This window comes from Bubalus bubalis, chromosome 8, assembly GCF_019923935.1.
Source record: "Bubalus bubalis isolate 160015118507 breed Murrah chromosome 8, NDDB_SH_1, whole genome shotgun sequence".
In the NCBI taxonomy this organism is placed as follows: domain Eukaryota; kingdom Metazoa; phylum Chordata; class Mammalia; order Artiodactyla; family Bovidae; genus Bubalus; species Bubalus bubalis.
In genome coordinates this window covers 75932330-75945744 of record NC_059164.1, presented here as the reverse complement: position 1 = coordinate 75945744, position 13415 = coordinate 75932330, and positions in this window count along the sequence as shown.

The window sequence follows — 13415 nt, the reverse complement described above, 5'->3', positions numbered from 1 at the left end:
CCAACTCCCTGCTTCTCCCTGGAGCACCTCTCTTCCCATCCCAGAGGGGTCTGTTCGGGGGTAGGTGTGCCTGGGTGCCCACACTTGCCCTGAGAAAGGTGTGTAGTAAGGGCAAGTGTGCCCCATAGCCATGCTGTCTGCAAGACTCATTGTCTGAACACTCAGAAGCCAATACACAAGTGCTGTGTCCTGTCTGCCTGTCTGTGAAGTGGAGGTGGTGCACGTCATTAGCACACATTTGGGTACACATGTGCAAACACACACAGTGTGTTTTTTTTTTGGTACACATTTGGGTACACACACACACAGTGGTGCAAACACATGTATTCTGACCACTGTATCCTGGACTCTAAGTCACGTCTAGAAATTGAAAGGTGTTTAGATCAAGAATAAACCTTGATTTTCCAAACAATGAATAGAATTAGAGCTATATTCCTTAGAGTTTTCCTTTATGCCATATCTGAGAGGATGAGGGCACCTTCATTCTGTCCTCATTGCCTCTGACCCCTTCCTGTTGGGCTGGTGGGGAGTCATTTCAGCCATTCAGATGTGGGGTGAGTGGGGGCAGAAGACCCATCAGGAGGGGCCTGAACTCATGACGACCTTTGTCCTGGGCTTGTGGGGGAAGTGAGAGGTATAGACATGCGTAATGCTGAAGCTTCTGTTACACTGGTCTCAAAGAAGCAAGTGCAGAATTTGAGCCTGAAATTGGGCTGGCTTTAATAAAGTCTATAGTGCATGGCACTGGCTTAGTAGTTAGGCATGATGTGGGAGGCATGTGGGATGAAAAAAGACAGAGAAACCAAATACTGCACAATCCTGTTCATACGTGGAATCCACAAACATTGAATTCATAGAAACAGAGAGTAGATTCATGGTTACCTGGGGCTTGGAAGTGGTGGAAATGGGGAGGTGTTGGTCAAAGGGTACAAGGCCAGTAAGATGAATAAGTTCTGGGGAGCTATTGTACAGTATGGTGCATATTGCTAAGGATACTGTATGGCATATGTAAAAGTTGCCAAGAGAGGAGATCTTAAATTTCTCACCACTAGTAGAAATGTTGACCTATGTGAGGTGATGGAGGTGTGAACTAATCTTAATGTGGTAACCATTTCACAATACATATGCTTATTGAATCATTAGGTGGTACACCTGAAACTTATACAACGTTGTTTATCAATTATATCCCAATAAAGCTGGATAAACGAATGAATAGATGGTGGCTTGTGCTTCCTAGAGCTCCGAAGAAGCAGGTGTTTGCTACATAAAAATGTGGATGGAACTGAGCAGGTGACTTCATAGATGACTTAAAATGGAGCTGATACACCAAACACATTTATAAACCATGACTTTCAAATTTGGAGCATCTAATCAAGCTCTCACTTTGAAATTGGGCCTCAGCTTGTTTCCTCCGTGGTCTCCCAGCACGGGAGAGGCAAGGCTGTGGTACAGACTGTGCTTCTCTCATGTATCTTCAGGGTCAAGTGGCCTGGTGGGACCACCTTAGCTGCCAGTTCATTTGCTTTGACCCACTCAGCCCCAGGTCTCTGCAGATGATGAAAACCCACGGCATGAATGACTGGAGATGAGTTTGTCATCTGCGCGTCCTGCTCCTGGCTGCAGGACCCTGCTGGCTGTATCCTTGCCTGGTGATGGAGCCGGGCCCTGTAGGCGGGGGCAGCTGCTCCTGCGGCCATGGGGGAGCTCTCAGCACAGCACTTCCTTGGAAAAGTGATTCTATTTTCAAACGCTGGCACGGGACTCTTGCTGATGGCAATGCTTCTAATTAGTCTGAGAAAACAAATAGCTCTTCCGTCAGGGGAAAATTTTTGAGTGGCAGCCAGTAATCACCCTGTAGCCCCAGCTGCTGAGTCAGTCTTGGGCACTTATATCTTGCTGAGGAGCTTCTTGGGCCTCTCTCTGTACCTGCTGCCTCAGCTCCTGCTTCCACTCACAAGTACCTTTGCCATACCTGCATCAACTCAGACCCTATTTTTTTCTCTCCTGAAGGATGGTGTGATGAGTAAGTTTACGTGTCAACTTGGTTAGGCCATGTTGCCCAAATATATGGTCAAACACCAGCCTAGATGATGCTGTGAAGATATTTTTTAGATGAAATTAACATTTGACTCTGAATAAGGCAGATGACTCTCTAAAATGTGGGTGGGTTTCCTTCAGTCAGTTGATAGCCTTGAGAGAAAAGACCAAGGCCCTTCAAAGAAGAGAAAATTCTTCTCCAGACCTGGGCTGCAGCATTAGCTCTTCCCTGGGTCTCCAGCCTCTTGCCTGGTCTGCAGAGTTTAGACTGGCCAGTTCTGACAATTTTGTTGTTCAGTCACTCAGTTGTCTCTGACTCTTTGTGACCCCATGAACTGCAGCATACCAGCATTCCCTGTCCTTCAGTATCTCCTGGAGCAATAGCATAAGCCAATTTCTTAAAACAAATATTCCTCCATTTGTATACATGACACACACACCTATAGGACACACACACACACACATTTTTGACCCATTGGCTGTTTAGGAGTGTGTTGTTGAGAGTCAATTGCTAGGCAGGTTGATAAGTCTGGGGGTCCCTGAGGAGAGGGGATCTAGGGTTCTTGAAGAGGAGATAGGGGTCTGGAATTCTCAAGGAGAAGGAAAGGACAAACATCTTTTTTTCCTCTACATTCCTTAGTCTTAGTCACATAAAATGTTTTTTTCCTTAAGCCCAGAACTGATGATTACACAACAAACAATTCAGCTTAAACTCTGTACTAAGGATTATATAACAACAATGGATCCTGCTTGAGGACAGTTTTTCCTTCCTGAAAAACTTCTGGCTAATCCTGTTATCTTAAAATGTAAATTATGGGAGTGAGTCTCAGTTCAGTTCAGCCGCTCAGTCATGTCCAACTCTTTGCGACCCCATGAATTGCAGCACGCCAGGCCTCCCTGTCCATCACCAACTCCCGGAGTTCACTCAGACTCATGTCCATCCAGTCAGTGATGCCATCCAGCCATCTCATCCTCTGTTGTCCCCTTCTTCTCCTGCCCCCAATCCCTCCCAGCATCAGAGTCTTTTCCAATGAGTCAACTCTTCGCATGAGGTGGCCAAAGTACTGGAGTTTCAGCTTTAGCATCATTCCTTCCAAAGAAATCCCAGGGCTGATCTCCTTTAGAATGGACTGGTTGGATCTCCTTGCAGTCCAAGGGACTCTCAAGAGTCTTCTCCAACATCACAGTTCAAAAGCATCAATTCTTCGGCGCTCAGCCTTCTTCACAGTCCAACTCTCACATCCATACATGACCACTGGAAAAACCATAGCCTTGACTAGATGGACCTTTGTTGGAAAAGTAATGTCTCTGCTTTTGAATATGCTATCTAGGTTGGTCATAACTTTCCTTCCAAGGAGTAAGCGTCTTTTAATTTCATGGCTGCAGTCACCATCTGCAGTGATTTTGGAGCCCAAAAAAATAAAGTCTGACACTGTTTCCACTGTTTCCCCATCTATTTCCCATGAAGTGACGGGACTGGATGCCATGATCTTCATTTTCTGAATGTTGAACTTTAAGCCACCTTTTTCACTCTCCACTTTCACTTTCATCAAGAGGCTTTTTAGTTCCTCTTCACTTTCTGCCATAAGGATGGTGTCATCTGCATATCTGAGGTTATTGATATTTCTCCCAGCAATCTTGATTCCAGCTTGTGTTTCTTCCAGGCCAGCGTTTCTCATGATGTACTCTGCATATAAGTTAAATAAGCAGGGTGACAATATACAGCCTTGACGAACTCCTTTTCCTGTTTGGAACCAGTCTGTTGTTCCATGTCCGGTTCTAACTGTTGCTTCCTGACCTGCATACAGATTTCTCAAGAGGCAGGTCAGGTGGTCTGGTATTCCCATCTCTTTCAGAATTTTCCACAGTTTATTGTGATCCACACAGTCAAAGGCTTTGGCATAGTCAATAAAGCAGAAATAGATGTTTTTCTGGGACTCTCTTGCTTTTTCGATGGTCCAGCGGATGTTGGCAATTTGATCTCTGGTTCCTCTGCCTTTTCTAAAACCAGCTTGAACATCAGGAAGTTCACGGTTCACATATTGCTGAAGCCTGGCTTGGAGAATTTTGAGCATTACTTTACTAGTGTGTGAGATGAGTGCAATTGTGCAGTAATTTGAGTGGGTCTAGTAAGATCTTTACAACCTGAGACATTCCTTTGATTTATTGTAATAATTAATTAAAAAGTATATAACTCCCTTGCTAATGCTAGCAAGGGGGGGGGCACTCTCCATCCCCCTTCTGATGTCTATGTCAGAAGCATTCTCTGTCCCTTTTTATACTTTAAATAAAACTCTGCTACACAAAAGCTCTTGAGTGATCAAGCCTGGTCCCTGGCCCTGAAGTTAAATCTTCTTCTTCAGAGATCACGAATCCAACATCGTTCACCATAAGCTATCATTGTTTAATTTCCAGATATTCCAATTTTTTTCATTTTCTTTATTTCTAGTTTCATACCATCGTGGTTGAAAAAGACACTTGGTATGATTTTAATCGTCTTTCTTGGTTGTTTTGTGACCTAGTATACGATCTATTCTGGAGAGTGTCCCATCTGTGCTTGAGAAGAATGTGTATTCTGCTGCTGTTGGAGGGAATGTCTGTTAGGTTTTCTGTCTGGATGATCCATCCACTTTTGGAAGCGGGTATTGAAGTCTTCTGCTATTATGGATTTTATTTTTCTCCCTGGAGATTCCTTATACCTGCTAAATTTATTCAGGTGCTCTTTCTTTGGCTGCATCCGTAGTTACAGTTGTTAAATCCCCTTGACAAATTAATCCCTTATCATTAGGTAATGACTTTGCTGTAGTTACCATTTTCCTTTCTTGGCTAAACATTTATTTTGCCCGATACTAGCAAAGCCACCCCTGATGTCTTTTGGTTTTCATTTAGGTGGGATATATTTTCTATCCCTTTTCTTTGAGCCCAGGTGTCCTTGATGCTGAGATGAGTCTCTAGTAGGTAGTCCCCTCATGTAGGGGACTGTTTGGCTTGTGGTGAAGGTGGAAAGGACTGTCTGGGATGACAGAAGGTGGCTTTCATGGATTGTGGGGGAATTTGCTGCTCCTAATGCCTCACTCACTGTCCCTAGAAACCTCAGGATCTGGGACATGAAATCTGGTTGGAGAAGAGCCCTCTCAGTCTATACACTTGTCCATCTGATTCATCCTATTATCCTTGGTTCCACCTACCTTCTCCTGAAAGGCAGGAGTTCCTGTCCAGCTGGCCAGATTGGAGCCCTTGACACAGCCATGGTTGATTCTTCTGTCATCAAAGCATAAAAGCTAATGTGCATTTGTGAATGCTCTTTTTCTCTCTCTCCACCTCTTCTCAATATTCTGCTCCTCTGTCTTGGATTAGAGAGAGCAGATCCTGTGCCCTGGGCAACTTAAGTCACTCTCTTGTTCACTTTTATTTTTGTCTGTCCATCACCTCTTTGGAGGACTGTCCTTTCATCCACAATATGTGGTTCATGTACCCATCTCAGGCCCAGGTTGGGTGCATGCTTGGGCATGGCCAGTGAGAGTGCTGCATTCCTCAGCCACAGTGATTGGCTCAGGGATGAAACATGACCCAAATCAGGACCATCAGAGCCAACCCCAGGGTGCTGCCAAAAGTATCGGGGGACGTGTTCCTTTCTCTTTCAGAGATGGCTGGAGCTGAGGACCAAGGAAGTCTGAGGTTGCTGGGAGCCCTCTTTGTCAGCAGCTGGAGGGAGTGTCCTGAGGATGAGAGTCCAAGCAGGGAAGAGAGGAAGGGGGTGGAAAGGAGAGAGGAGACAAGGGATTAGGATGGGGGGAGAGAAGGGGAGAGGAAGAGATGATAAAGCCAATATATTCCACCCTTGCTTTTTTGTTCTAGTTTGTGTTTTCTTAAACTGGTTTGTGTCCTGAGTAAAGCTCCCTGTGTCCCCATCCAGCTTCCCCAGTGAGGCCTTCCCCTGGATTGCTGGTCTGGTCTGTGCTCTCAGTTCGGCTGTGTTCTGTTGCATGTGTGTTTCTGCCTGGGATCAGGTTTGGAGGAGGGATTGGGGCAGTGGAGCCAAGCCTTCTGGTTTCCTGCTTTAAGTCCCTCTAATACTGTCAGAACTCTCCCTGCCCCCCATCTCCAGCACATCTCACTGACCTTTCCCAGGAGCCCGCAGGAGCACCGTTCCCCTTCCCACTTGCACGGAGGGACCGAGAGTCCCCCAGAGGCACTGAGAGTCCCCCAGAGGCACTGGGGCAAGTCCCTTCTCCTAGTCATGCTCCCTGCAGCCTCCACCCAGGGACCTGCACCCCAGGCAAAGGGGCAGGGTCAGCCCCGTGAGAGGAAGGGACATCTGGGCTTTCATCACAGCTGTCCTGCGACTTCCTGTGTGGTCAGGACCTGGTCACCTGCTCTACCTCCCAGTGTCTACCCTGGAGGCTTGGGATCCACAGCCTTGGAGAGCTTTCCTATAACATCTGTCATTCTCATCTCATCCATCTGGATGTAGAGGAATCATATTTGGCCTTTGGCAGTTTCTGGGCAGTCTGGTCTTTGGTACAGCTCCCAAATGGCTGTGAGAGACTCCAGGGGACCTGTGTCTGGGGCTGAGGACACATTCTTTGAGTGTAGCTGGAATGGGGGTGGCAGGCAAGAGCCCCTAGTACAGGGTGACTGACCCGCTGAATTTCTGCCTGGCCTAGGGCCAGTCAACCCCAGGCCACCGTCAGCAAACCTTGGGAATGGGAACACAGGAACTCATGTCCAGGCATGTGACAAGTCTCTGGGAAGGGGAGACACAGCACTGCTGCCTTAAGCTCTCCCACTGGGCGCTTCCCAGCTCTTATCTTACATAAACCCAAGGTGCCATCAGCATCCAGAAGTTAAATTGAGGCACTTTGTGGGATAGCTTCAGTCTATAGGCACTATTTTAATTTTCAAGTAAAAAAGAAAGACTTAACTAAAACCACCTGGCCTGCCTCTGTATGTTTATTCAGTGGCTCACATTGTGCTGTGCTTCAGATGCCAAGGAAACCCCTGTTGGTCCTGACACTGGGTTGGTTTCTGGGACCCGCACAGTTCTAGACGAAAGCAACCCGGTCTCCCTTCCATGCACCTCTGGGCAGGGCTAGTCCTTCTTGGGGATTGTGCTGGACACCCACAGTGTCTCAAATCTGTAATGAAAATGCCTGGTCCCAATTCACACGCGACCTCCGGGAAGAGTGGAGTCTCCTTGCCCTCCCTGACTTGAGTTTTGTCCTCTTTCCTTGTGTATCTACTTCCTTCCCTCAGCCCATGGTGGTCTTGACCCCTGGTGGTGGTGGTGGGCAGATGAGAAGGAGGAAGGTAGGAAAGATAGTGCCTGGGCTTCAGTCAGAGGCAGAGCAGGCTCCTGCACGCATGCGTGGTCCAGGCTGGGCCACCTGCTGCCCTTTTGCAGAGGAAGCTCTGCCTGTGTGCGTCTATTGTACCCACAACTTCATCTTGGGGGGAGGGCATCATTCCTCTGGCCACTCCTTGGGGAAGGTTTACAGAGGCCCCACTCCAGTTTTCACTGGTATTCAGTTCACTTTCAAGGGGACCATCCCCACAATTTTTATTTGGCAAACACTGAAGTGTGAAAATGCTCCTCTACCCCTTACAGACACCTTTTGCCAAGGTCCTCCAGTAAGGGCGTTTTTCCTTAAACGGTCCTCAAGTGTTTCACCTGTATTATTTAAAAGCCTACATTAAACTTCCTTTCAATTGCTAAAGTCACAGTCTCTGCAGCCTAATTACAATCTGTATAGGATCTATCTAAGAAGATGCCAGGCAGAAGAACCAGAGATCAAATTGCCAACATCTGCTGGATCATTGAAAAAACAAGAGTTCCAGAAAAACATCTATTTCTGCTTTATTGACTATGCCAAGCTTTTGACTGTATGGATCATGATAAACTGTGGAAAATCTTGAAAGAGATGGGAATACCAGACCATCTGATCTGCCTCTTGAGAAATCTATATGCAGGTCAGGAAGCAACAGTTAGAACTGGACATGGAACAACAGACTGGTTCCAAATAGGAAATGGAGTACGTCAAGGCTGTATATTGTCACCCTGCTTATTTAACTTATATGCAGAGTACATCATGAGAAACGCTGGACTGGAAGAAACACAAGCTGGAATCAAGATTGCCGGAAGAAATGCCAGTAACCTCAGATATGCAGATGATACCACACTTATGGCAGAAAGTGAAGAAGAATTAAGAGCCTTTTGATGAATGTGAAAGTGGAGAGTGAAGAAGTTGGCTTAAGGTTCAACATTCAGAAAACTAAGATCATGGCATCTGGTCCTGTCACTTCATGGCAAATAGATGGGGAAACAGTGGAAACAGTGTCAGACTTTATTTTTTTGGGCTCCAAAATCACTGCAGATGGTGACTGCACCCATGAAATTAAAAGATGCGTACTCCTTGGAAGAAAAGTTATGACCAACCTAGATAGCATATTCAAAAGCAGAGACATTACTTTACCAACAAAGGTCCATCTAGTCAAGGCTATGGTTTTTCCAGTGGTCATGTATGGATATGAGAGTTGGACTATAAAGAAAGCTGAGTGCCGAAGAATTGATGCTTTTGAACTGTGATGTTGGAGAAGACTCTTGAGAGTCCCTTGGACTGCAAGGAGATCCAGCCAGTCCATCTTAAAGGAAATTAGTCCTGAATGTTCACTGGAAGGACTGATGATAAAGCTGAAATGCCAATGCTCTGGCCTCCTGATGCAAAGAACTGACTCATTTGAAAAGACCCTGATGCTGGGAAAGATTGAGGGCAGGAGGAGAAGGGGACAACAGAGGATGAGATGGTTGGATGGCATCACCGTCTCAATGGACATGAGTTTGAGTAAGCTCCGGGAGTTGGTGATGGACAGGGAGGCCTGGCGTGCTGCAGTCCATGGAGCTGCAAAGATTCGGACATGACTGAGCAAATGAACTGAACTGAACTGAAGAAGATTCCAGGTCCACACTGAGGGTGTGTGAGGGCTTGCTTGTTTGGGGGTCAGGAGGCTTCTCATATTAATATGTATTGGGATTATGCAATGCTTAGGAACTTCTATTGTATCTGACATTATTTGTATTGTTTACATTAAAATTTTTTACTGTATTTTATGATGTTGTGGCACCTTACAAACTCTTTGTGGCTGGGGAGAAACTGACTCTTCTGAGATAGCAAACCCTTAGAGACAGAAAAGGGCCTATCCAGGAACAGGTCTGTGAGATGGAAACTAAACAATCCAGTCCGAAACTCCTCAGTCCAAAACAATATTTCTCAGGAGACAATATTCTTCCACTTCAACCACCCAAGGACCAAGTACCAGACAACTAGGGACCATGTCTGTACCTTAGAGTCACCAGAATTGCTCAAACTAGCCAGCCCTAAGCTGTTCACCCTGCCCGGCTTTGCCCTTCTGTGCGTGCTGTGTGCTCAGTTGTGCCCTATTCTTTTTGACCCCATGGAATGTAGCCTAGCAGGCTCCTCTGTCCATGGGAGTTTCCAGGCAAGAGCACTGGAGTCGGTTGCCATTTCCTTCTCCAGGGTATCTTCCCAAACCAGGGATCGAACCCGGGTCTCCCACATTGCAAGCAGACGCTTTACTGTCTGAGCCACCAGGGAAGCCCAAACGCTAATAAAGGCCTTGGCATTGGCCCTCCCCTTGCCCCTGTCCTCGGGCTCCTGATGACCCAGTGCTCCTCTGTGGCCCTTTGTGGTGTGTCATGTCTCCTGAGTATAAGAAATTTGTTTCCTTTTTTTTTTTTTTTTTTTGAGTCTCTCGTCTGCCTCCTCTTGTGGCTGCACCTGAGTGGCCATCTCATAAAAGAACACAGAACAAGTGCTCAGACCAGAAGAAGAGACAAGTTTGCCTGTTGCCACAGAGGTCATTTCTTTCTTTTTGTATTGAAGTATAATTGATTTACAATATGATGTTTGTTTTGTTACCAAACCAAACTTGAGACCACCTTCACGTACAGTAGGGCTTCCCTGGTGGCTCAAAGGTTAAAGTGTCTGCCTGCAGTGCAGGAGACCCGGGTTCGATTCCTGGGTCGGGAAGATCCCCTGGAGAAGGAAATGGCAACCCACTCCAGTATTCTTGCCTGGAAAATCCCATGGACAGAGGAGCCTGGCAGGCTGTAGTCCACGGGGTCGCAAAGAGTTGGACACGATTGAGCGACTTTACTTCACTTCGCCTACAGTAAAGCCCATTTACTGACACAGGATTGTAGTGAAGAAAAGTGCAATGTTTATCGCAGGCACCAAGCAAGGAGTTCAGGCAGCTAGTGCTTAAAAGACCCAAACTCCTCGATAGCTTTCAGGGAAAGGCTTTTAAAGACTGGGTTAGGGAAGGGGTTGTGGGGTGTGTGATCAGCTCCTGGACATTTTTATGATTGGTTGGTAGTGAGGTAATTGGGAGTCAACGTTATCAACCTTCTGATTCTAACTGGTCTGGGGTCTACTTGCTTGTGGGCTGCACACAGTTAACTTCTTCCACCTGGTGGGGGTTTCAGTATCTGCAAAACAGTTCAAAGAACATGGCTCAGAATATTATTTATAGCCCCTAAGGAGGAACAAAAGTTCTTGACTTTAATGGTTAAACTATTATTATTCTGTCTTGCTTGACAGTTTTCCTTTGTCTCTGCATTTTTCTTACTTGTCTGATTAGATTTATTCCTTGGAACTCAGAGAAGGCCTAGGAGTCTAAAGTTCTTCCACAAACAAGAGGCAAGTGAAAGACATGGTGAGGGTTCTATCTGGGGTAGGCTCATAGGGTCCCACAGGGTCCAGCTTGGTTATATTTTAGGTGTACAACACAGTGATTCAGTATTTTTGCAGATTATGCTAACTGAAGTTTAGAAGAAAGCCTTGAAAGGATTGTGATAAACTGGGATATTTCCATCCACCTTGGGGCAATAACAGCTGCTGATGACAGCTATGGGCCCTGTGCAAACTGATCCCACCCTCTTTTATCTTCCAAGCATGACACAGCCACAGGGCATTCAGGGAAAACCTAGTACAGCTTTCTGGGCAGGCAATTTGGCCTCACTTGTCAGGAGGGGCGGTGGTGAGGAGATACCCCTCGTCCAAGGTAAGGAGCAATGGCTGCACTTTGCTGGAGCAGCCGTGAAGAGATACCCCACGCCCAAGGTAAGAGAAACCCAAGTAGGATGGTAGGTGTTGCAAGAGAGCATCAGAGGGCAAACACACTGAAACCATACTCACAGAAAACTAGTCAATCTAATCACACTAGGACCACAGCCTTGTATAATTCAGTGAAACTAAGCCATGCTCGTGGGGCAACCCAAGACGGGCGGGTCATGGTGGAGAGATTTGACAGAAAGTGGTCCACTGGAGAAGGGAATGGCAAACCACTTCAGTATTCTTGCCTTAAGAACCCCATGAACAGTGTGAAAAGGCAAAATGATAGGATACTGAAAGAGAAACTCCCCAGGTCAGTAGGTGCCCAATATGCTACTGGAGATCAATGGAGAAATAACTCCAGAAAGAATGAAAGGATGGAGCCAAAGCAAAAACAATACCCAGCTGTGGATGTGACTGGTGATAGAAGCAAGGTCCGATGCCATAAAGAGCAATATTGCATAGGAACCTGGAATGTCAGGTCCATGAATCAAGGCAAATTGGAAGTGGTCAAACAAGAAATGGCAAGAGTGAATGTCGACATTCTAGGAATCAGCGAACTGAAATGGACTGGAATGGGTGAATTGAACTCAGATGACCATTGTATCTACTACTGCAGGCAGGAATCCCTCAGAAGAAATGGAGTGGCCATCATGGTCAACAAAAGAGTCCGAAATGCAGTACTTGGATGCAATCTCAAAAACGATAGAATGATCTCTGTTTGTTTCCAAGGCAAACCATTCAATATCACAGTAATCCAAGTCTATGCCCCAACCAGTAACACTGAAGAAGCTGAAGTTGAACGGTTCTATGAAGACCTACAAGACCTTTTAGAACTAACACCCAAAAAAGATGTCCTTTTCATTATAGGGGGCTGGAATGCAAAAGTAGGAAGTCAAGAAACACCTGGAGTAACAGGCAAATTTGGCCTTGGAATATGGAATGAAGCTGGGCAAAGACTAATAGAGTTTTGCCAAGAAAATGCACTGGTCATAACAAACACCCTCTTCCAACAACGCAAGAGAAGACTCTACACATGGACATCACCAGATGGTCAACACAGAAATCAGATTGATTATATTCTTTGCAGCCAAAGATGGAGAAGCTCTATACAGTCGGCAAAAACAAGACCAGGAGCTGACTGTGGCTCAGACCATGAACTCCTTATTGCCAAATTCAGACTTAAATTGAAGAAAGTAGGGAAAACCACTAGACCATTCAGGTATGACCTAAATCAAATCCCTTATGATTATACAGTGGACGTGAGAAATAGATTTAAGGGCCTAGATCTGATAGATAGAGTGCCTGATGAACTATGGAATGAGGTTCGTGACATTGTACAGGAGACAGGGATCAAGACCATTCCCATAGAAAAGAAATGCAAAAAAGCAAAATGGCTGTCTGAGGAGGCCTTACAAATACCTGTGAAAAGAAGAGAAGCGAAAAGCAAAGGAGAAAAGGAAAGATAAACATCTGAATGCAGAGTTCCAAAGAATAGCAAGAAGAGATAAGAAAGCCTTCTTCAGCGATCAATGCAAAGAAATAGAGGAAAACAACAGAATGGGAAAGACTAGGGATCTCTTCAAGAAAATCAGAGATACCAAAGGAACATTTCATGCAAAGATGAGCTCGATAAAGGACAGAAATGGTATGGACCTAACAGAAGCAGAAGATATTAAGAAGAGATGGCAAGAATACACAGAAGAACTGTACAAAAACGATCTTCACGACCCAGATAATCACGATGGTGTGATCACTGACCTAGAGCCAGACATCCTGGAATGTGAAGTCAAGTGGGCCTTAGAAAACATCACTACGAACAAAGCTAGTGGAGGTAATGGAATTCCTGTTGAGCTATTCCAAATCCTGAAAGATGATGCTGTGAAAGTGCTGCACTCAATATGCCAGCAAATTTGGAAAACTCAGCAGTGGCCACAGGACTGGAAAAGGTCAGTTTTCATTCCAATCCTAAAGAAACATAATGCCAAAGAATGCTCAAACTACCGCACAATTGCACTCATCTCACACGCTAGTAAAATAATGCTCAAAATTCTCCAAGCCAGGCTTCAGCAATATGTGAACCGTGAACTTCCTGATGTTCAAGCTGGTTTTAGAAAAGGCAGAGGAACCAGAGATCAAATTGCCAACATCCGCTGGATCATGGAAAAAGCAAGAGAGTTCCAGGAAAACATCTATTTCTGCTTTATTGACTATGCCAAAGCCTTTGACTGTGTGGATCACAATAAA